Genomic DNA, 24,904 nt, shown 5'->3' on the forward strand with positions numbered 1-24,904 from the left:
TTAAGATTTATTATAAATCTGAAAAAATCATAATAATTCATATAGCTATCCAAGACAGATTTTCCGTGAGCATTAGGGCGCCTCATCCAAATCACCCATCAAATCGTTTACCAAAAATTTTGAGCTGCCTTAAGCAACCAGATGAGAAAATGCCAAACATACCGACATAGCAACGACGTCATGGTAGGCTGTTCACGTAGGAAGACAATTGAGCCCATTTGCTTTGGATTTGTCTACCTACGTTGTTGTTGTGGTCGCCGCGCGGCGAAAGACATTATGGGCCGGTTTGCACAGCTCATGTTCGGCTTCTCCGGGGCCCCGAATAGCCTTGTGTATTTTGAAACGCAAAATTGAACTGCGCACAAGGCTCCTGGTATCAAAGATTTCTCAAGTGTCCTTTTTAAATGACTGGGAGTTATCGTTTTTCTTACCATTTTCTTGTCACCTGACAAGGTCTTTTAGTTTAATTTAGATATTCCCGAAAGCAAATTAGCGACAAAGAATCGCAATAAACATTTCCTAGCAAAAAAAAAAAAACCATCAGCCACTTATAAATAAGTCTAGGGGATTGTCTCAATTAGGATAAATAAGTCTTTGCATGTTCATTTTAAAGAAAATTATAAAGAAGACCAATAATCGCCAGCCATTCTAAAAAAACACTCAGAGAATCATCAACATCTTATTGTGTGTAGAACATGCCTTTGCAGGTTGTTGGATTAGGCTGATAAAATTGTTGTATAAAGAAATCTTGTCATCAATATATACCTTCACCATATACATTTTTGAGTTTTTCTTTGAGAATGGTCCAAGTTTACATTTCAAGGAAATATGTAGCCAAAATTATGTTTCGAAGACATCATGACTGCCCATAAAATGTCTTTTTGCTCAAGAGTACTTTTTGAACGAACAAGCTTGCTTCCTCAGACTACCACCTGCAGGGAAAAAAATAGTTTTGCATTATGCGTCGTCGACCATACAGCCACCGGTCGTGTAGCTACGCTCGTCGATTAGTTGGACACTCTAGTCTAGCACCTCTAGCTTGTAGTTTTGTCACGCTTGGCTTCGCTCACAGTCAGAATCGTGGCCGCGAAGTGGTTAGCGGATAACGGTTATAGGCGGCCTGCGATGACGACGGTTCGGAAGCACATGGTACATGCTGGACCGTGCCTCTACGTTTTTTAGGCACACCAGCAGGTAACATGTATCATTTAGTGAAACGAAATGGAAGTTTTCTCAGACCTCATCCTAGTTTCGAGAACTCAAGGATCTTTGTTGTAGAAGTGGTACTAGTGTGCATCTTTAATTCTTGACGTGCAAAAACGTAAGACCAGTTTTAATGGAGGGTTTTGTGAAAGTTTCATAGCATTACATTCAATAGCACGTATCAAAATTATTGACTTAGCAAGGTAATTAAGAGGGGAAGAGGTGTTTCATCCCTATGACACTCAGCTGCAACGAAACTGTGCACTAAGACTAATCTAATGAAGTCATGGATCTCCTAGACTTTATTTTTATAAAATAAAATCAAAGGTAATTAAAATCAAACGCAGCATGTGAGCGTACGCTCGTGAGGAGCTTCTGTTTCTGTGTCGTGCTTTAACAAAAATTGACTTGTGACACTTGAAAATTGAAAATGAAATGCGCATAAGCATGTGCAACTAGCGTGCGGTCGCGTGAACAGAGCGCAGACAGCTACGCTTCGTTATCGACGCGTGAACAGAGCGCAGACGCGCAGACAGCTACGCTTCGTTATCGACGCGTGAACAGAGCGCAGACAGCTACGCTTCGTTATCGACGAACTACTGTATTAGCGTGGTACGCAACACCAAGAATAAATGATGATCCCCTTCAATCTTCATGTTTCGATGAGAATAAAATCATGGCAAGCCAAACCTGTTCGATCCGACGCAGTAATCCAGTAGCCGACAAACAGAGGAGCAAGATGTTGGTGTTTAAACATGGCAACTTACATAGAGGAGTACTAAGGTAGAGTTTTGGTTGGTAGGTGTCGCCAAAATCAAGAACTCGATGGCGATTTAGACAGGTTCGGACCGCTAGATCGCGTAATACCCTACGTTGTGTGTGTTGTTTGCTTGTATTCAATTAAACTCGTTTGGAGGGGGTCCCTGCCCGTCCTTATATATCGGAGGAGCAGGGTTACAGGTTGGTTGTTTTACAAGAGTACTAGTCGGATTCGACCAGAAAGTCCTACTTTAACTGCTACAAGTAGTTTCCGAGTTCTCGACTAGTTCCTGTCCTCCACGCAGACTACGTCGCCCTGCACCGTAGTCCTCATGTCTGACCCGTGTCGGTGTACAGCCCTGTGTATGGGTCTGTCCAAACCTTCTGGTGGACCTATAGATGTATGTACGATAAGCCCTCGAGTACGTTTTAGTCAAATGCAGCAGTCCCGAGTACATTTACAGGCTTCATGCGACTAGTTGTTGGTGCTCTTCTGAGTACTTTGTCAAAGTTGAACCTTCAAGTAACTGGAGTACTGCCATACGGCTAGAATGTGCTCAATCCTCATCTAACGCTGACTTGAGTATCTGTCCTTGAATTTATATATGCTCCATATGGAGTAGCCCCCAAGTCTTAGGTTGAATCGAAAAATCAGGCTGAGGGTCAATCTGCATTTGCGTTGTCTTCGCCTTAAATTCCGGAGAAAAAACTTTTTAGCCGACAGACACGTGGCACACAGCCCCGAGCCATTACCCAACTAGTATCAAGAGGTATAAGAATCAACTAGTACCACTAGTCATCGTGACCATGGCCAATAGTAACCTTATCTCCTGCGGTAACTTTGGAAACTGACGGCCAGATGCGAAATTAACGGCCAAAGGTGAAAACATCGGGGCCATTACCTCCGTTTACTCCGTTATTGCCATCTACCACTTGCGCTTGAAAAAACCCTACTGCCTAGCGCTGCCGCAATCCAATCTAAGAGCTCCAACACCACCTCCCTCCTGTGAGCCCCCGAGCATATGCGCGTGAAGAGGCTCGTGACATCTAAGATAGGAAGAAAAGCTTCTGCTTCCAGGGGCACTAAGGGTTCCGGGAAGAAATTTGGAAAAGGGAAAGAGTCGCAGCTGCCTCCACCCAAATTTGGGAAGACAAACCAAACCGCGCCGCCAACGCCTGCCTGTGCTTGGAAGAGGTCGACCATGAAGGAGGAAGAGATCCACGCGTTGGAGAAAGCGAAGCTGTTGCAAGATCAAGCAACCATAGGCTGGAGATGTGCCTTTAGTAATCCGTGGTCGCTTAAAGAGTACCCCAAGGAGACGGTAACCTTCGCCCACTTTGTCGAGCGGGGTTTTGCCATCCCATCTTCTGATTTTCTTCGGGGTCTTTTGAATTTTTACAAGATTCAACTAGTCCACCTCAATCCAAACGGTATCCTCCACATCGCTATATTTGTGCACCTATGTGAGGCCGTCGTGGGGATTCAGCCCCATTTTCAATTGTTCCACAAGATTTTTCGTGTGAAGCCGCAGCCGAAACTAGAGTGTACTGCAATAGTCGAGGGCACCGGAATTCAGATGCGGGAGAAGAGTAGCAGCTTGTACTTGGAGTACAAGTTGTTGGAATCACACTCTGAGTGGAAGGAGAAGTGGTTCTACATTGGAAACCACGATCCAAAGCTGCCAAAGGTGACTGGTCACCGCCCAGAGTGGAACAACAGATGGATTGACGAGCCGACGCACGGGAACAAGTGTTGCTTCTGTAGCATTGTTTAGATTACTCTAGCAGTTTCTTTTACAATTGCTACGTGATCATCGGCTGTCTTATAGCCAGTCATCTCTACAGTAATTTGGCTGATTTGCTGATACATCCTTCAAAACAGATCGAAACTTTAGCCGATCGAAACCTTTAAATTTAACACTTTTCTCCCCTTGTCAATCAACAGGTCATATTGACTGGCACGCCGTACGAACCGCACCAGGGTGACAACCCGAACATGAGCTAAGCAGATTCTCCTGGGTCGTGTGTCCGACGTTGAAGCTAGGGCCATCGTCCAATTTTTAGTGTCAACACAAGTACCCGAACTCTTAGCCAAGACACCCAACTAAAGAATCAGGGGCTGATAGAAGTTGGAGTAGCCTTCAACTTCATGGCGAGTTCAACCCCTATAGCTCCGCCACACTTGGGGCTATGAGTACTCAGACCTCGATGACCCATTGACGATGACGCCTGAGGAAATCTCCATTGATGGGGTGATGGCGAGGTTGAAGCATATGTTTAAGAACGCTAATGAGATCCCCCGGGTAGTCCCGGAATTCTTCACTGCCAATCCTCCAAGAGCATTGAGTACCCATGGCCTTAGCCCCCAAATAATTATTTGAAGCCGTTGTTATTTCTGACTTATCTATCTTTATGCAGGAAGATATACTTGTGTTCTTTTCGCTCCCTCCTCCTGGCTCCGACGACATTGAGAGCGCCTCGTGAGTTTTTGGACGGCATCTTGCTGTACTGGGGGCCGTGGAGGAGGAGGAAGAAGAAAAATCTTGAGTCCCTGCAGCTCAGACTCTAATGCTGCTGGGGCATATTGTGTGAAGGTCCGTGCCTCGAACAAAGCTAGGGCATCCTCTGGCTCATTGAAGCGCCCTGCGGATGATGAGCTTGAGACTGCTTTGGCCCCGCCACCGAAGAAGAAGCAGACGATCAGTAGGACGCGCGCTCCGAGTACTATGCGCATCGTCGAGCCTGCACCCCTGTTAGTAATAACCTTCAAGGAAGGGCAAGATCCGGAGGTGCGGGTACCATTATATGTGTATATTGATGCCACGACCACTTATCAGGATTTTTGGTCTTTGCAGGTAATCGCGTAAGTGGTTGAGGCGACGGGGGAGACTACTGGCGCCGTCCCACCTGGAATTCCAGTATCCGGGGAGGTCGCCACGGTTGAAGGTGATCTAGAACCTCCCGCTGCTGAACTAGATCCTGCGGGTAGCAAGGTGTCCACGCAGGAGGAAGAGAGGACTACCCTGGCTGGCGGTAGTCAGATCGCGCCAAAACAAGCCTCGCCAGGGGAGCCTTCCCCCACCATCAGGCCTTTGCGCTTGGTGGGGGAGCCGCTACTAAAGTTGCGACGGTCCACTAGGTAAGTAATTTGATATTGTCGAGTACCAATTCTATCTTGAGTAGTTGGTTGACTTCTGTCACTAATACTCTGTGTTGTGCAGGGCATCTTCTGGCATAGACCTTGGGTCATCGGGATCAAGGCCAACAACCGATAGCACTAGCCACCCTGTTGAATGCAGCCCTATCCAACTCTGGCGGCAAAGACAGGTGCCGCATCACTTGTTGTTGTGCTGATGCATGACGTACTCGATTCAATATCTGCTGTTGCAGTGTCAGCCCCCGAGCCTGCTGTACCCGAGGCCCTTCCCATGGCAATTCCCGGGGAGATACCATCCCCACCTGTGGCCATGGAAGCCATCCCCCTCAACGTTGCTGCTCCCGCAGCCCCCGAGCTTGAAGCCGCCCAAGCCCTTGAAGCCGTGGCCACCGCTGTCGGGACGTCTTCCGAGCCCGGCACATCGTCTGGCCTAGAGATTATCCTAGTGCCCAACAAGAGGATTGAATCGACCATTGAAGCTCGAGTGATTCCTGAGGAAGACCAATTGGTTGAAGATCCTCAGCTGGATGCACAGATGGTAGCCACCATGATCGAGATGAATTGGTGCGTTGCATCCTACACTGAGATAAGTTTGAACTTAGCCTTTTACTTCACTTATGGATGCTCACAATTTGTACTCTGTGCGGCACCCGAGTACTGATTTCTGGATAATAGGACTTGATCAACCGCTCCCTCCAGAAGTCCCAGTTGCTGCGGGACTATGGCGAGGCCGTGCGGCGTACTGAGACGTTGGAGAAGGAGCTGGCTGAGGAGCAACAACAAACTTCCCAACTCGTCATGAAGCTCGACAACACGACGACGACTTTCTAGGTGTAGATTCAGGACTTGGAAAAGGAGAAAGAGCGCCTTGCTACCCGGAACAAGTCACTACATCAGAAGCTTGAAGGTGAGTACTCCTCTTTTTGTTGTGTGCGTCTGCTGGTAGCCTGTAGTCTTTTTGACTGACATTGGGTCTCTATTTGTGCAGAGTATAAGAATCAGGAACCCTAGTTGAAGGCTTCTATAACTGATTGGAAGAACACCTACTACCAGGCCACTAATCAGCATGACAGGCTTGGGCAGCAAGTGTCCAAGCTGGTGCATGACTTGGAGAAAGAAACTAAGATGCGCCGGGATGGCAAGGTCAATCTGATCAACATCATGACAACTATCCAAGTGCAATAGGCCGATCTTGGGGCCTGTAAGCTGGAGCTGCAAGAGTTATCTGCGGTGGTCCGGCCCTTGCTGACATGGTGGAGCCTCCAGTCGATGGCGCAGATCCTCACCCAATGGTAGAGAGACTCTGAGATGCGCTGGGAAAGATAGCCGGCTACATCCAAAAGATGGCGAAGTCCATCTCGAAGCAGCTGTTGGCTTTCATGAAGTCTTTCTATCCCAACACCGACTTGTCCTGTGTCGCGGAAGGGATAGCGGGGCATTGCTCGGACGAAATCTTCCAGCAGCATTTGCAGGAGGTGGATCCCATCGCCGAGGAAGTCGCCAAACACCTGGACCTGCAATGAATTTCCTATCTTCTGTAACAGGAAAAACAGTAGCTTTGTAATAGGATGATGTACAAATGACGTTACATCTTTAATGCAAATTCATTGCTGGTGACTTGTGTATCTTTGATGTTTAGTGCTTCTCACACTTGGTCTTGATTTTACTTGTACGACCGAGGTGAGTGTTTGCGCACTGGGCTACTATTGTGAGCCTCTTCGGAAGCGAGTTATTGGGTACTCGGGTACCCGAGCTTTCCGGTAGTAGGCATCGAGTAATCTCTTCAGGATTCCACTGACTAGGGCTTGTCTCCTCGACTTCTCTGAGTGGGGTCGACGCTGTGCCCTGGGAACCTGAAACTGTGAAACTCGTTAATACGAGCTGCATTTAAGACAAATTTGTCAGAAGTGAGTGGTCACTCGGGTAGTTTATGGACTCTCAGATGATTTCATGGCTCTCGCGCCGCTAGTTCGCATAGCGAACCGCCGGGTGAACTGAATAACTCATGTAGACTTGTAATTAAAAGTCATACTAGGGTGTTGTGGCCCGAAGAGCTCAATGGCTCGTTAAGATGCTGCTGACCCACTTCTGCGAGCTGCAATTGAGGCGAGAATGGGTAGTCGAATTTCAACGAAAAATAACTGCATTATTATGTTGAAAACTGACAACAGTGGCCAGGAGCTTATTTACAATGCTGCGTAGTCTTCTGATTATGGATAGAATTGACAGAGATGCTCGATGTTCCACGAGTTGTCGACATCTTCGCCAGAGAGGTGTTGGAGCCTGTACAATCCTGGGCCTGTGACCTTGGATACGATGTACGGCCCTTCCCATGACGAATTAAGCTTGTGCAGCCCCGTGGTGTCTTGGATTCGCTGAGGGCCATGTCGTCTATGTTGAAAGAACACTCTTTGACATTATGATCATGATAGCAGCGAAGACCCTCAAGGTACCTTGCAGATTGGACAAGTGCTACACAACGGGCTTCTTCTAGGCTGTCAAGGTCTAGACGCCTTGTCTTCTCTGCCGCTCCTTCATCGTATTGCTCGACAGTTGGAGATTTCCACATCACATTAGCAGAAAGGATGGCTTCTGATATGTAGACTAGGAAATAGGGCAATTGCCCCGTAGGTTTACATGGCTGAATACGTAGCCCCCAGAGAATGTTGGGTAGTTCCCTGAGCCACTTGCCTCCTTTGGTGTTGCCAATGTCATGCAATCTTTTCTTTAAGGCTTCCAGTAGCATCCCGTTGCCGCTCTCAACCTAGTCATTGGCCCGCGGGTGAGTAACAGAGACGTACTGAACGCCGATTCCGCTATTTTCGCAATACTCCCAGAACTCGTGATTGTTGAAATTGGAACCTAGGTCTGTGATTATCCGATTTGGGAATCCATAACGGTGGACGATCTTGTCGAGGAAATCGAGTACTCTATGTGCCTTGGGGCAGGTTACTCGCTTGACCTCAATCCACTTAGTGAACTTGTCGATGGTTACTAGTACTTGGTTGAATCCTCCGGGCGCTGTAGGAAGCGGACCAATCATGTCGAGCCCCCAGCATGCAAAGGGCCATGTTGGCAATATGGTAATAAGCTTGTAGGCAGGGACATGCTGCTGCTTGGTGAAGAATTGACAACCCTAGTACCGGCGGACTAGTTCTTCAGCGTTCGCTAGGGCGGTGGGCTAATAAAACGCTGTTCTGAAAGCCTTGCCCATGATTATGCGTGAGGATGCGTGGTTGCTCCAGATGCCCTTGTGAATCTCCTCCAATATGTCCTTCTCATCTTGTCATGTGACGCACTTCATGAATACTCCTTAAGATGCGCCTCTTCTGTAGACCTTGTCCCCGACTAGAACATAATTCTTACTTCGTCATAGGATTTGCTCTGCATGTGTCTTATCCGAGGGTATTTTTTGCTCCCTTATGTAGTCGATGAACGGGGTTCTCCAATCCACATCAATCATCATCACCTCTCGATCTAGTGCCTCAAGACCGCTATCGGTGGTTGTAGAGGGTGCCGGCTCCGCTATGGATGGCTTGCGTAGTTTGCGGACAAAGAGTCCTGCTGGGACTTGGGCGCGAGTTGAGCCAAGTCTGGACAAGACATCCGCAACGACATTGTTGTCATGGACTACATGGTGAAACTCCAAGCCCGAAAATTTGTTTTTGAGCTTGTGTACTTCCATATAGTATGCGTCCATATTCTCCTTGTTGCGATCCCATTCATCATTGACTTGGTTGATCACTACCAGTGAGTCACCATAGACCAACAATCTTTTGATTCCCAGCGATACTGCCAGGCGAAGCCCATGCAGTAGCGCTTCGTATTCAACTTCATTGCTGGATGCCTCCCAGAAAATCTGCAAGACGTATTTGAGTTGCTCGACTTCGGGAGATATCAAGAGTACCCCTACGCCGGCGCCCTTGAGCCTGAGAGACCCATCGAAGTACATGACCCAATGCTCTAGCGCTCAGCCGGCGTTGGTAGTTGATTTTCCTGCCACTCTGCCATAAAATCGACTAGAGCGTAGGACTTGATCGCTGTTCTTGCCTTGAAATCTAGGGACAATGCTCTGAGTTCCACTGCCCACTTTGGAATCTTGCTTATGGCGTCTCGATTATGGAGAATTTCGCCCAGGGGGAAGTTAGTAACGACGGAGATCTTGTGTTCCTGGAAGTAGTGCCGCAACTTCCGCGAGGTGAGTAATATGGCATATAACAACTTCTAGACCGGTGGGTACCTAGCCTTGGAATCTGAGAGTACTTCGCTAACAAAATAGACGGGCCTTTGCACTTTGTATAGATGGCCGAGTTCTGATCTTTCGACTACTATTGTCGTACTTACGACGTTAGTAGTTGCAGCGATGTAGAGCAGCAGGTCTTCATTGGGGCTAGGTGTCATGAGTACCGGTGGCTTTGACAGAAAGTCCTTCAACTATTGCAGGGCTTGGTTTGCCTCCTCGATCCACTGGAACTTGTCTTGCCGCTTGAGTAATTTGAAGAAGGGAAGACCCCGTTCTCCAAGTCTTGATATGAATCTGTTAAGGACCGTCATACACCCAGTCAGCTTCTGAACGTCTATGATGCTAGGTGGAGCTTGCATATTGATGATGGCGGATATATTCTCGGGATTTGCTTGAATGCCTCTGTGGCTAATGATGAACCCAAGTAGTTTCTCGGATGGTATGCCAAAGACGCACTTTGTTGGATTGAGTTTTCATCAAAATTTCCGCAGACTAGCGAAGGTCTCATCCAAGTCTGCGATGAGGTCGTCTGGATTTCTGATTTTGACTACCATATTATATATGTACGCCTCGACATTGCGGTGCAGCTGTCTCTAAAAGCACATCTGGATTGCGCGTTGATAGGTGGCGTTTGCATTTTTCAACCCAAAGGACATCGTTGAATAGAAGAAAGCTCCATAAGGGGTGATAAACGCGATCTTGGCCTGGTCTTCTTCCTTGAGAGCTATCTGGTGGTACCCCGAGTAGCAATCTAGGAAACAGAGCAGTGCGCATCCAGTAGTGGAGTCGATGACTTGATCGATCCTCGGGAGCCTGAAGGGGTCCTTTGGATAGTGCTTGTTGGGATCTTTGTAATCAATGCTCATCCTTCACTCATTGTTGTTCTTCTTTTGAACCAGGATGGGGTTAGCGAGCCACTCAGGATGGTAGATTTCTTATATGAAACCCGCCGCGAGTAGTTTTGCCAACTCTTTCTTGATGGCTTCCCTTCTATCCTGGGCGAATCATCGTAGTCGTTGTCTCTTTGGAGTGCTTTCGGATCCACATTTAGTGAATGCTCGATCAGCTCCTTGGGCACCCCTAGCATGTCTGCTGGTTTCCACGCAAAGATATCTCGGTTGGTGTGAAGGAAACTGATGAGCGCGCTTTCCTATTTAGGATCCAACCCTGAACCGATTAGGGCTATCTTGGAGGTATTGCCGGTCTCGAGGTCAATGGCTTTGATATCCGCGTCATTTGCCGGCTTGACCTTGGTAGCCCCCGACTTGTTCTTTGGAATTTCGAGTTCGGTCGGGGAGAGCTTTTTGAGGCAACGAAGACTTGTTGCATTGAATTGGGCACCTGAGAAGTTGTGGCTAACTTGACAGCTTCTATATCGCACTCGTATGATCTCTTCAAGTCTCCACGGAGGGATGTGTATGATCTTGAGTACTAAGTACACATAATGTGGGATGGCCATTAACTTGGCCAATGCTGGTCTTCCAAGGATGGCGTGATAAGAAGTCTCAAAATCCGCTACCTCGAACCGGATGTACTCTGTCCGGTAATGCTCCTTGGTCCCGAAGGTAACTGGCAAGACTACTTGTCCAAGAGGTATAGCCACGTTGCCTGGGACGATCCAATAGAAGGAAGGGTTCGTCGGGGTGAGCATCTCTATGATGTTGAGGCCCATCTTCTTCAAAGTCTTGGCGAACAAGTCGTTGATGCCGCTGCCACCGTTGATAAGTAACTTGGTGAGCCTGGAGCCAGCAACAACCAGGTCCAAGACGAGAGGGAATCATCCTGGTTCTAAGAAATTAGTCCACTAATCTTTCTGAGAGAAGGAAATTGGTACCTCAGACCACTTGAGGGACATGGGTATAGCAGGCTCAATGGACCTAATCTCTCGTAGCACTAGCTTCTGGGACTGCTTCGAGGCGGTACCCGGGATCCCGTCGAAAATGACATTGACAGTCTTAGATGGGGTTTGGAACTTGCCATTGCCATTCTCGTCATCGTCTTCCTTGGCTTTTCCTTTGTCATTGGTACTCGATGGTTCTAGCAAGTCCTTCATTACTCCACGTAGGCTGTAGCAGTCTATCGCAGCGTGTTTGTGGTGAGGATGCCATGGGCATTTTTTTTCAAGAGCTCGCTGAAAGCAGGCCTCTCTTGGCTTCTGCCACCTCCTTTCTTGGATGATTGAGACATCACCGCGACAGTATTGTTTGTTTTGCGCTTGTAGTTGTGACCTCCCGAGTAGTTATTTCGATGATCGCCATTGCGGTTCTTGTCATTGTCCTGTCCGTTGCCTTGATTGTTGTTGTGTTGGCCTCGGTTGTGATTTGACTCGAACCTTTCAAGCTCCTTGTCTTCTTCATCTGCCCATGCTTGTGCCATAGTATTGAGTGACTTGACATCATGGGGGCGCTGCCTACCAAAGTCTTGGAACATACGGCGATTGTAATGGCCATTCTGGAAACAGTCGATCACATTTTGCTCCGAGAAGTCTACAATGGTGGCCTTCTTATCGAAGAAATAACACAGGTAGCTTCGCAGGGTCTCGTCTCGCTATTGCTTAATTTGTGCCAAGTCAATTCTGTTTCCTGGACGCTACATTGCTCCCGCATAGTTGTTGGTAAATGCCCTCTTGAGGTCTTGCTATGAATCAATCGAATTTTACTTCATTGACTTGAGCCAAGTGAGCGGCACTGATTCCATGCATACGGGAAATAGATGACTTTTGTGTCAATGTTCCCTCCTGCAGCTTGAACTGATAATGAGTAGCATCGAAGCCATTGAAATGGGTCCTACTTGCCATCGTATTTGGAGATGCCTAGAGGTTTGAATTTCTCGGGTAAAATAGTCTTCCTGACCTGACTTGTAAAAGCCAAAAAGCTATTGTTGTCGTCGCCCTTGAAGTCGGCTTCGAGTTCGCGCTCATGATGTCATCCTTCGATGATATTATGAGCATCGCGGTTGATGTTTATCGCCTCTCAAAGATCTCCCATGGGACGCGCGGGCTCAGGATCAGCTCTGTGGTGGTGGCAGCCTCCCATAGAAGGTGTCCGACTACCCTTGGGCGCATCCCTATTTTGTCTGGCGCCTTCGAGCTGTCGAGCTGAAGGAGCTGCAGGGCCTCTATAGCTACTGCCGTGTTAACTTTATTGGGACGGAGTACGTGATACTGAGGCAATCGGATTTTGCCTGTCGAGTTGGTCATAGGCATGTTCCGCCAGAGCTGCCAACTGTCTGGTATATTTATCCTACGGCATGGCGTGAGTGATGAGATCAATGGAAGCAATGGTGGCGAGAGGCGTACGGTGTTGCCATGTTTGGACTGCTTCGAAGGCATTGTCCAGATTCATGATCAGGAGCCCTTCTACAAGCCGGCGGCGACGGTCTACTCTCACTACGTTCCTTGCTTGTCGTCGGGTTCTCTGAGCTTCGGTCTCCTTCCCGACAATGTTGGCAGTGAGTTCATCCTGCGAGACATCATCTGAGTGACGCTCGTGTCGAGGATTCGTCTCTAGTGGATCGCCTTCCTCCAAATCTTGCCCTGCAACGAGGGCGAAGAGTTCTTTGTCTGGAGAGTGACTTCCAGAACTTGAGATGATGACTTCTGTAGAGCCATCACCTTCACGGATAGGGGATAAGGACGTCCCTTCCTAGTATGGGAGAACGTCGAGGTGGGTGATGAAGCGTGACTCGTTGTCCTGGGCAAGGGCGGGTGGCCTCATGCCAGGCCAGTAGATGAATCTGCCTTGGGGATCGAAGTGATCACCAGACCCTACTTCGGACCTGATAATGGCGTCTCCTCGTCGAAATCCGAGTAGTGATCGTAATTGGGGTTCTCGATCACACCCGAGTTGGATTGCAATCTAGACAGGCCTGCTTGATAGGTGGCAGCCGCGTTACGGAGTCCGAACGGGAATTGACTCAGATTTTGAATCGATTCGCACGATGGCTGGAATGCCGGCTCGTGAGAACCAATCCGAGTATATGTAGAGCCCGAGTAGTACTCGAACTTACTTCTCGATCCTTGGAACATGTTAAAAATTTCATTGAATCTCTCAACGAATTCCTCCAAAGCTTGGTGATGAAGATTGATGTCGTAAAGCTTCTCCTTCGGAGCCTCCGCGTTGTGGTAGTGGAAGCCTCCAGCGCCTTCTGCGACGCAGATCCAGGAGCCGAAAATGAACGTCACGCCTGCTTCGAACGCAACTGCGGGTTTGATGATGACTTGTGCCATCGAACTCGCAAGGGAAACCTCGGCGACTTCCTCTACCTGGCGTGCCAGCTATCGGTGTTTAAACTCGGCAACCTACCTAAGGGAGTACCCAAGGTAGACTTTTGGTTGGTGGGTGTTGCCGAAATCAGGAACTCGATGGTGTACGTAGGCACGCGATTTAGACAGGTTCGGACCGTTAGATCGCGTAATACCCTATGTCCTGTGTGTTGTTTGCTTGTATTCAATTGAACTCGTTTGGAGGGGGTCCCTGCCCGTCCTTAAATATCGGAGGAGCAGGGTTACAAGGGTTACAGGTCGGTTGTTTTACAAGAATACTAGTTGGATTCGACCAGAGAGTCCTACTCTAACTGCTACGAGTAGTCTCCGAGTCGTCGACTAGTTCCTATCCTCCACGCAGACTACGCCGCCCTACACCATAATCCCCATGTCTGACACGTCTCGATGTACAGCCCTATGTATAGGTCTGTCCAAACCTTCTTGTGGGCCCATAGATGTATGTACGACACAAGATGATAAACAGATGGTCTCCGAACCCTCAGAAATCTGTATTATTTTTAGGTGCGCCGGATGCTATCATGCGTACCTCCACTTAAAAATAGGGGCACGGTTTAGTTCAAAAAATAAAAGCCGCAAGGGAGTGCTTATTATATTTTGTTAGTACTTCAGGTACTTTCTTTATTATTTTTTTCGATCTGAGGAAGAAACTTAAAAATCAAACTAAATTGAGTACATACTATTTTTTTACTTGGTTCCACCTATTTGATTCCTCTTGGTGGTACGATTTTTTTAATGCAGAGCTCTAATTTTTTCCAAGCATAGTAAAAATCCTTTTTTATTTGATACAATTAGGATAACCACGCTAACACAACATACATGGTAGTGGCAGCAGAAATCAGTTCAATATGTCAACATATTGTTCGAAGGACAACATATATGCCATACATATATAGAGGATAATCACCGAAGCAACACATCAAGTAAAAAGACATCAATTTTAACATGGAAAACTCCCCAATCAGGAAAAAAAATATGAGGATCAAGTCAGCCAAATCATCTTCTACTGTGGAATTCGCTTATAGAGAAATGGGTTTCGATCTACACCCCAAAATTCTAAATATACCGGCCAGAAATTGACACGGTACTAGTATCATGTCTAACGACCATGCATCTGAAGGATCCTTTAGTACTTGTTGATATTACCAACTGATATATTAATGCACGCTGGTTGGTAACAAATATATGCACACTCATCCCTGTGAATGTACACACATTGTAACCGTATAAACGCATCCGAGAGGCTAGACGCCGCTTTCTTATCATTAATGAAGTTATCACAGATGCCTCTCTATCAACAAGTACATTATCTACTATTAAAATAATAATTAACTATAAATACAAGCGTGACAACCAACTGAGCACACTCCGTCACATTGGGCAACTGCTGAGTTCAGGGTGGTCCAATCCAAAGATATTCTCACACCTAAAAAGATTGTTAATGTGAATATGTGATCAATGGTCTATAGTAGCCATTGCTATCCATGCAAGTACGACGTAATCTCGCAACGAACACAACGATATGATATTCCTACGTCTGTCATGGTACCTGCAATAGCGCTTGTATCTCGGCAGAATTTTCTGAGTATTTTTAAAGCTTGTTTATCGTATTTTTCATTTGATATGGATCGGACATATAATTTCTTCCATCTAACGAGCTAGATTAATTAGCTTAAAATTGTTTATATACTCCACCGACGACAGGGGGTTATAAACGATACTCCCTCCATTATAAAACTTAATATATATTCGTTTATAAGGACTGGTATAACATGGTACGGTCTCCCAAATTAGACTTTGACTATTTGTTTATTTTATATTATATTATTTATGGTTATAAATTGATAATCATTGGAGAGTACATTTCATTAGAAATCAAACCATGTCATATTCACATTACAAAGGTAAAAAAATATTAGCTAACTTATTGGTCAAAGATTGTAAACTTTGAATCTTGATATGCGTGTGTATAAATTAAAGAGGAACTGAGGGAGTATTTAAAAATGAAGGAATAATGTCTTAACTATGAATGTCATGGGTCAACAATGCTAGAGAGAGAGGGAGAGAGAGAGCCCACTCGTCAGTATAGGATCTCGTTGCTAGTCTTCTCTTTTACCACACAACCTTTAATTTGTGCAAGAAGATTTCACATGATGCTTAAAATTCATCCATATTTTTTCCCACTAGAAGCGGCACTAAATATGCTGCATTCGAATTCCTACTTGCACATGGTAAAAGTTGAAAAAAAATTGATTTGTATGGATTTGATCCAGAAATGGCCCTTCACATTTATATGGTGAGGAAGCCCTGCCTCATGGAGAGATCAAGTACATCACAAAATACACTTAAAATCGACTAAACCTTAATGTATCAAGTAAAATGAAAAGCTCCAATTGACCATAAGGCTCTCGTCCTCAAATTGAACTTTGTATATATGTATTTTGATCATCTCAATATATATGCTATCGACCTAATGATGACGTCTAATTTACTACTCTATTTGAGACTCCCAAAACTAGAAATAGTGTAGAACTTACTGGACTAGTTGAAAACTTAATTTTAGAAATTGGGAGACATGCTCTAAGATGTCGTCTAAGATGTCGTGGAGTCCAGTTTATCATTTTCTTTTACGAAACACAAATGTAAATGATCACATATACATGCTCTAAAGTGCCGTTTGGCTCAACGCTCTGGAGTCTAGCTTTTTTTATGAAACACAAGTACAAATGCAGACTCATATATATGTACACATACTCACTTCTATGAATATACACACACAATTCTATCCCTATAAAAGAATAGTGCCAGTTAATTTATAGAATAAATTCAGAAAAATACAAGTATCCATGCTGTGTCAAGTAATTGAACCCGGTGGATAGATTTCACCATAAAAAATCGTAGCTGCGCTCGGTTAGCTGGAATCCAGCTTATATGATTTGCACGAGTCGCAGAAACCAGTCCAGAATTAGGAGTAGAACTTATCCATATAAACAATATAAAATATTTTTTTTATTTTTTGAGACCAACATGCTCATAGTCATATAGTATGTTAGGATCTTAAGGCCGTGCTGTCAGCCTTTCACAAACTCTAAGTTTACGAGTTCACGTTTTTCTTTTTTTTCCGAATACACAAATAAAAGAAATGCGCATTATATCGTATTAAAGAAAGAAAGTGACAAATTGTGCTTTTACCACGTTCCGCAACGAAGAGCCGGCATGGTTGTGATTACTGAGTATAGTTGCACTTTGCTCTTTCAGAAATGCACATGACTGAATACTTCTCTCCTCATTCTCTTCTGAAACCATCTTCGTAAACATGTTTCAGCAGGCTGAGCTCGTGCTAGTACAGTAACTAGTATGATATCCTTGCGACGACCAACCCAACCCCATAAATATGCAGGCAAACTGTAGCCGTAAGAGTAAGGCTGCAACCTTCGGCAGACGTACGTGTGCAGTGTGCGTACACACCGAGCCGCGCGCGAGCAATGGCGGACGCTGCCGCGGTGACAGCTGCGAAAGGGCTGGAGGAGAAGAAGAAGGAGAAGGGCGGCGGCGGCGATGCGGGGAAGATGGTGCCGTTCGTGGGGCTGTTCGGGTACGCCGACGGCAAGGACGTGCTGCTGATGCTCGTCGGCACGGTGGCGGCGCTGGGCAACGGCTTCGCGCAGCCGCTCATGACGCTCATCTTTGGCCAGCTCATCAATGCCTTCGGCGGCGCCACCACCGAAACCATCCTCGACCGCGTAATCAAGGTGACATATTCGGACCGTTTTCCCCACTCTATTTGGGCATCTCCCACACTCGGGAAGTTGCCATCCTTATGCGAACATGCGAAGACAAAGGTCGATCAGTTCCCCCGTTTCATGGCCACCTAATTTGATGAAAACTCAGCCCCTGTGTGAATCATTGTTGCCTTCGCGTGTTCGTTGGCTCGGGGATGATATATAAGCATACACAAAAACTAGATTGAGAGCTCTTAACTCGAGAGCCCTCTCGTTTATATGAGAAAGTAACAAAGGTGGCTGCGGGTGGAAGGTGGGCGGAGTGGGGCAGCGGGTCGCCGCACCGGCCACGGGCGGTGGTGGAGGCCAGCCGGGTTAGGGATTTAGGGGGTTAGGGATTTAGAGTTTATGAGGTTTGGGCGGCGGTCGAGGCTAGCGGTGGCAAGAAAGGGGGTTTGGGGCCATGGCTTATCGGAGTTGGAGAAGATGACCGACAATAGAGGGATGGTCGCGGCGGTGGCCGGCCCGTGGCGAGATTCAGTTTTTACACGAAAACTTACGGAGATACTACCAAATTTTGTTTTGGAAGAGGGTAGTGTCTTCATGATAGATGAAGAACAAATATGATTGGTGGAGAGGAGATAGTGTAAGTTTATTATAGATCCGCACCAAGAATCATAGTTTGTAGAGTGCATTTTCTAAAGTTGGTGTCTCGCTGGTATGGCAATATGGGCAGTACTCTTAGACACAATGGGTTGGGAGTTAGAGACTGACCTGGCTTTGGCACAATATCTTATATTCTATCATGAAATTTAATTTTATGGGTCCACTCTCGTAGACACAACCTTAAAAAAATTAATTGTCTTGGATATTGAAGTATATACTATGTATTGTTGATGGTGTTTATTCCTACGTGTCATCTTAGATTTTTGGAGTACGATACTATAGATTGGGATTAGCCTTAGGCCCCGTTTGGGTCCAAGGAATTGGAATCTATTTATGGAGTAGGCTAATTTATGTTGGAATGTGGCATTCCACAACTTTCCAAAGTTTAGATATAAGCCTATCTTAAATTCATGGGGTGGGAGATGGAAATTGATTCTATAGATTATGGTTATTAGAATGGAATTCAATTCTTATAGCACGCTCTTAGACTCGCTTCTCTATAGTAGAAGTGCAGCATACAAGTATCTCTCCCATATCACCAACTATAATATACAACTATATTCCACATACAATTATATTAGCTTAATTAATTTGTGTCTAAATTATGATTATTAGGATGGAATTCAATTCCAATGATCCAAACGGGACCTTAGTAAAAATGCATGCATTCATCCCCAAATTAAATCGCACACTATCACTATCCATGAAACGTGACCATGTTGTATGGACATTAAGCACGGATGCACGGGCAAGTTACTTATTTTTGGTAGGGAGACGAGAGGGTATTTCAACCCGATAATTCTTATTCTTTTTGTCTTTTTCTAACAAACATCATACATAATTCTTTCTTATTTTATCTAGCAACCATCACCTAATATAGCTTCCAACCGATTTTTTTATTCATGTCGTACATCCACACTTGTCAAGTTGTGATCTGTATTTGAAGATGTGAAAATAGAGGTCAATCTGGGGTCTTTAGTAGCCTGATTTGAAGAAAAATAACCCCCGTCTAAGCTATTGTTGCTGTTTTTGAGTCCGTATACTTCTGGCTTCTGGGTCATCGCAGTAGTCGTCAAACTGTGATCGCCACCAGCCGCCAAATACACTTCTCCATATATACTACATATGTGTTAGCAATTGTTGTGTAGTTTTCTCACTCGTCTTGGACTCACTTTTACAAAGATATAAGTCTGCCTTTGCAGTGTGCTTCTATGAAAGCTACGTTTCAAAAGTGGATTAGTTAGACTGTAACTTATATGTTGTTCCAATCGAAGCAACATGTCAACATAATAGGTCAGAAATCCATAGATTTTTCCTTTTCCTTTTGAAAAAGGACAAGAGGACCATCCACTCTGCCACGTTTGTTGGATTGCAGTTCCTTTGAAAACAGTCTGCCATTAGGATCATGAATAAAATTGTGATAAAATTCATCAATCCTCTTCAGGAATTTCAGCTAGAAGTTACCTTCAAAGTTCAAACAACTCATTTCTTACATTTTCACAATTTTGTGAGGTATGTATACATTTTTCCCTCCTCATTGTCCACCCTTTTCTCTGTCCAGGTTGTTCTGAACTTTGTGTACCTGGGCACTGGGACAGGGGTTGCTGCCTTTCTTCGTAAGTATGGATAAGCTTTGTTAATCTTTTCTCTCTCCAAAAGACAGGAGAGCTGCGTTTCATTTCATTACAAAGAAATAGGCTTTGTTAACCTTCAGTGTTCATATACATTTGCAACACCAAACTGACATTGCTGCTGCTAGTTGTTGGATTATTATGAGGAACAGAGACTCTGCTTTTTTAGCCAGTAACTGATACTATACAAACTGAAAAAGAATTCTATTACATGTTGAAGACATATGTTGCTCACACCAGTGTAAGAGTTGAGGCCAATGTGTTGTTTGCGCAGAGGTTTCATGCTGGACAATGACAGGAGAAAGGCAGGCGACACGCATTCGATCTCTGTACCTCAAATCTGTCCTGAAACAAGATGTAGCATTCTTTGATGTAGAATTGACAACTGGACAAGCGGTTTCAAGAATGTCTGGAGATACTGTGATAGTTCAGGATGCTATTGGTGAGAAGGTAATAGCTCTGCAACAAGTAAACTGATGAGGACAAGCAAAAATCTGTCCATTATTATCACCAATTTGTATCAGAAGTTTTGCATAATTTGACTAGTGAATAATTCTACAGGTCGGCAAGTTTCTACAACTGACTTCTAATTTCATTGGCGGTTTCATTGTAGCATTTGTGAAAGGTTGGCTACTATCTCTTGTCATGCTGTCATGCATACCTCCAGTTGTCATCGCAGGCGGAGTTGTCTCAAAAATGCTGTCCAAAATATCTAGCAAGGGGCAAGCATCATACAGTGATGCAGGCAATGTTGTCGAGCAGACAATCGGGGCCATAAAAACAGTAAGTTCCGTGTGCTGAACAATACCACGATTTGAATAATGCTAGTATCAGAAAGATCTCCACATTTCACTGGATTTCTTGTGGCTACACAGGTCATCTCCTTTAATGGTGAGAAGCAGGCCATTGCATTGTACAATAAGTTCACACACAAGGCATACAAGGCTACTGTCGAGGAAGGAATAACGAATGGCTTTGGCAGGGGTTCTGTTTTCTTCGTATTCTTCGCTAGTTATGGTCTAGCAATATGGTATGGCGGCAAGTTAATTATTAGCAGAGGATACTCAGGAGGAGACATCGTTAGCATCGTGTTTGCTGTCATGGTTGGGGCATTGTGAGTCTCTCTTTATGAGATGGAAAAAGTAGCTTCTGTTATGATGCTCAATGCTACATAGTTGGTTGTATCGATTAATTTCAAATTGTTTTGGCAGGTCATTAGGGCATGCAACCCCCTGCATTGCAGCTTTTGCAGCAGGACAATCTGCAGCTTACAGATTGTTCACTACAATCAAGAGGAAACCAGAGATTGATCCAGATGATGCATCTGGTAAGGAGCTAGAGGACATCAGGGGTGATGTTGAGCTAAAGGATGTATATTTCAGCTACCCAGCAAGGCCTGAACAACTGATATTCGATGGATTCTCATTACATGTTCCTAACGGCACCACAATGGCTATAGTTGGGGAGAGTGGAAGTGGAAAGTCAACTGTGATCAGTCTTGTAGAGAGATTCTATGATCCACAGGCTGGTGAGGTTTTGGTTGATGGGATTAACATCAAGAGTTTGCGGCTTGGTTGGATAAGAGGGAAGATTGGTCTTGTTAGTCAAGAGCCATTGCTCTTTATGGCATCTGTCAAGGATAACATCAGATATGGAAAAGAGGATGCAACAATCGAAGAGATCAAAAGGGCAGCTGAGCTTGCTAATGCAGCAAATTTCATTGATAAATTTCCAAATGTATGTTAAAAAACCAACAAATTAACTCCAGTATTCTATTTCTTCTGTCTGCGAAGTGCTAATATTTTCATTTTGCCTCGTACCAGGGCTATGACACGTCGGTTGGTCAGCGGGGTGCTCAGCTCTCTGGGGGGCAAAAGCAAAGGATTGCTATTGCCCGAGCGATCATTAAAAATCCCAAAATCCTCTTGTTAGATGAGGCTACTAGTGCATTGGATGTGGAATCAGAGCGAACCGTTCAGGAGGCACTGAATAGGATCATGGTGGACAGAACAACCCTTGTGGTTGCACATCGCTTGAGCACTGTGAGGAATGCTGACTGCATATCAGTTGTTCAGAAAGGGAAAATAGTTGAACAAGGTTAGGATCCCTTTCCCATAATTTTATGTCCATTTATTACATGCTCGACATGTTTAACTTGATTGAACATCTTCTTGCGTGAATGGATACACAGGTCACCATGATGAATTAGTAATAAACCCTGATGGTGCTTATTCTCAACTTATTCGGCTCCAAAAAAGCCCAAAAGACAAACAAAAATTAGATTGCCGTATATATGACACAATGTCTAAAAGTAGAAGGCTCACATCGATAGAATTGATAGGCAGAAGTTCTGCAGGGAACAGCAGTCGGCACTCTTTCATCCTCCCTTTTGGCTTGCCTAGCTCAGTTGAATTGCTTGAAGGCAATGATACAAATGAGAATCTGAAAGAGGAGGCTGGTGACAGCGGGATCCCAAAGCAGACTCATCTTGGACGGCTGGCTAATCTGAACAAGCCAGAGCTACCATTTATTTTGTTAGGGTCACTTGCTGCAGCAGTTCATGGAATGCTTTTACCAGTTTCTGGTATAATAATATCAAATGCTATCATTATTTTCTTTGAGCCGGCAGACAAACTAAGAAAGGATTCTCAGTTTTGGGGATTGCTCGGTGTTGTGCTGGGTATCGTGTCAATAATAGCAGTACCGCTGGAGTACTTCCTTTTTGGAGTAACTGGAGGAAAGTTGATCGAGCGTATTCGTGCCTTGTCATTTCGGAGTATTGTGCACCAAGATGTTGCTTGGTTTGATGATCCGAAAAATTCCAGGTTGGTTTCTATCCCTTTGTTGGTTTTTATCATTCTACTTAGGATTATGAAATTTTAGGCCTTGGGTACTGATGATCAAAATATATCTTACAGTGGAACACTTAGTGCAAGATTGTCGGTTGATGCTTTGAATGTTCGACGTTTAGTAGGTGATAGCTTGGCCTTGGCAGTTGAGGTCACCTCAACACTTATAACAGGATTTGTCATTGCTATGATAGCAGACTGGAAGCTCTGTTTAATAATCATCTGTGTGATTCCACTGGTCGGTTTACAAGGTTATGCACAAATAAAGTTCTTAAAGGGGTTCAGTGAAGATGCCAAGGTAATAATAACTGAAACCGGGACTTTGTTAAGACACAAAATCTGGAAACTATTACTGAAGATACATATGCATTCATTTTCTAATTGTCAAGTTAAAGTTTGGTCTTGTAAAGTTTCTGATGTATGTTTGAGTTTTGAAATACATATGCACCCTCTATTGATTTTGACACGAATTATGAGAGTCAGAACGTATTTATAGACCCTCCTTTTCACACCTTGCTAAGGTAATAGCACTGGATTGCTGATTCTGCAGTTATTATATGAAGACGCAAGTCAAATGGCCACAGATGCAGTCAGTAGCATCAGGACTGTAGCATCCTTTTGCAGTGAGAAAAGAGTGATGACAATATACAATCACAAATGTGAAGCCTCTAAAAATCAAGGGGTCAGAACAGGAATGATTGCAGGCCTTGGTTTTGGAATCTCATACTTGTTGTTGAATCTTACATATGGTCTTTGTTTCTATGTTGGGGCACAATTCATACATCATGACAAATCTACTTTTAGTGCTGTTTTCAAGGTTAAAAATGGATCTTCTCAATAGTATTTTTATCTTTACAGTCTCACTTCTTCCTCTTAAACATTAGACAGATTAACTCATGTCTTGCAGGTTTTCTTTGCTTTGATGTTGGCAACATTTGGAATATCTGAAACAAGTGCCTTGGCTTCTGATTCCAAAAAGGCCAAGGAATCAACTGTATCCATATTTGCTTTGTTAGACCGGAAGTCAAAAATTGACTCAGGTAGCAATGAAGGTTTGACATTAGACGAGGTCAAGGGTGACATTGATTTCCGACATGTAAGCTTCAAGTATCCAAGCCGCCCAGATGTTCAAATCTTCAGTAGTTTTACACTGCATATTCCCACTGGCAAGGTTAGCATACTTCTATGTTCTATCCCTCTGCACTGCAGTGTCATTATTTGTACGACAACATAATCAACACTCACGTTATGGACTTATGGTTTTATACAGACAGTAGCACTTGTTGGGGAGAGTGGTAGTGGCAAGTCAACAGTAATAGCTTTGTTAGAGCAATTCTACAGACCTGATTCAGGTACCATCTCACTGGATGGAGTGGAAATTAAGAACTTAAAAATAAATTGGCTGAGGAATCAAATGGGACTGGTGAGTCAAGAGCCTGTGCTTTTTAATGACACAATCCGTGCCAACATAGCCTATGGGAAGCAAGGGGAGGTCACTGAGGAGGAGCTCATCAAGGTCGCAAAGTTAGCTGATGCGCACGAGTTCATATCAAGCCTTCCCCAGGGATATCAGACCACTGTTGGGGAAAGAGGGGTGCAGCTATCCGGTGGCCAGAAGCAGCGGGTAGCTATTGCAAGGGCCATACTGAAAGATCCTAGGATATTGTTGCTTGATGAGGCGACGAGTGCCTTGGATGCTGAGTCTGAGCGCATTGTGCAGGATGCCTTGGACCATGTGATGGTTGGCAGGACTACGGTTATCGTGGCGCACCGCCTGTCAACAATCAAAGGTGCTGATATCATTGCGGTTCTCAAGGACGGCATGATAGTGGAGAAAGGAAGTCATGAGACACTGATGAACATCAAAGATGGATTCTACACTTCACTAGTCGAACTTCGTTCGAGCTCACCATAGGATCTAACTTGAGCCTCTGTTACTAGGGACAAGCATTGTAAATCCCCCTTGCCTGTTTTCTTTGCTTATATGGTTGAAATTCGCTGTGAGATCACTGGAATTTGAAGAATAATTTAAGAGGTAAAATTTTATTTGCTGTATTTAGTATTCAAGTGTTTGGCTAATTTTGTAATGTGCATTGCAGTGTAGATATGCAAAGGGAGACATGGATTTTTGTTTTCTGTTGTCATAGCTTATGCTGTTCATTTAAGATCACAATCCAGCGCCTGCAATTCCACAACAAAATGCTATATCTAAACTGTGCATAGGAGTAAACAAATTAATCCTACTCCAGTTCATTCCGCAAGCGATTTGCTACTATTTTGCAGAAATGAAAGAAGTGCACAACAACAGCACAAGTGCACATACCCATCACTGAAGGGCTACTGCTTATGACAAGAACTCCAAATCCTTCGAATTTGCTATGAATCTGGAGTA

General features: G+C 44.8%; 1 pseudogene; it reads left to right on the top strand.

The window, feature by feature from the left end:
- Window positions 1-17,198: 17,198 nt before the first annotated feature.
- Window positions 17,199-24,559, top strand: LOC101771918 (annotated as a pseudogene).
- Window positions 24,560-24,904: the final 345 nt, after the last annotated feature.

This window comes from Setaria italica, chromosome V, assembly GCF_000263155.2.
Source record: "Setaria italica strain Yugu1 chromosome V, Setaria_italica_v2.0, whole genome shotgun sequence".
In the NCBI taxonomy this organism is placed as follows: domain Eukaryota; kingdom Viridiplantae; phylum Streptophyta; class Magnoliopsida; order Poales; family Poaceae; genus Setaria; species Setaria italica.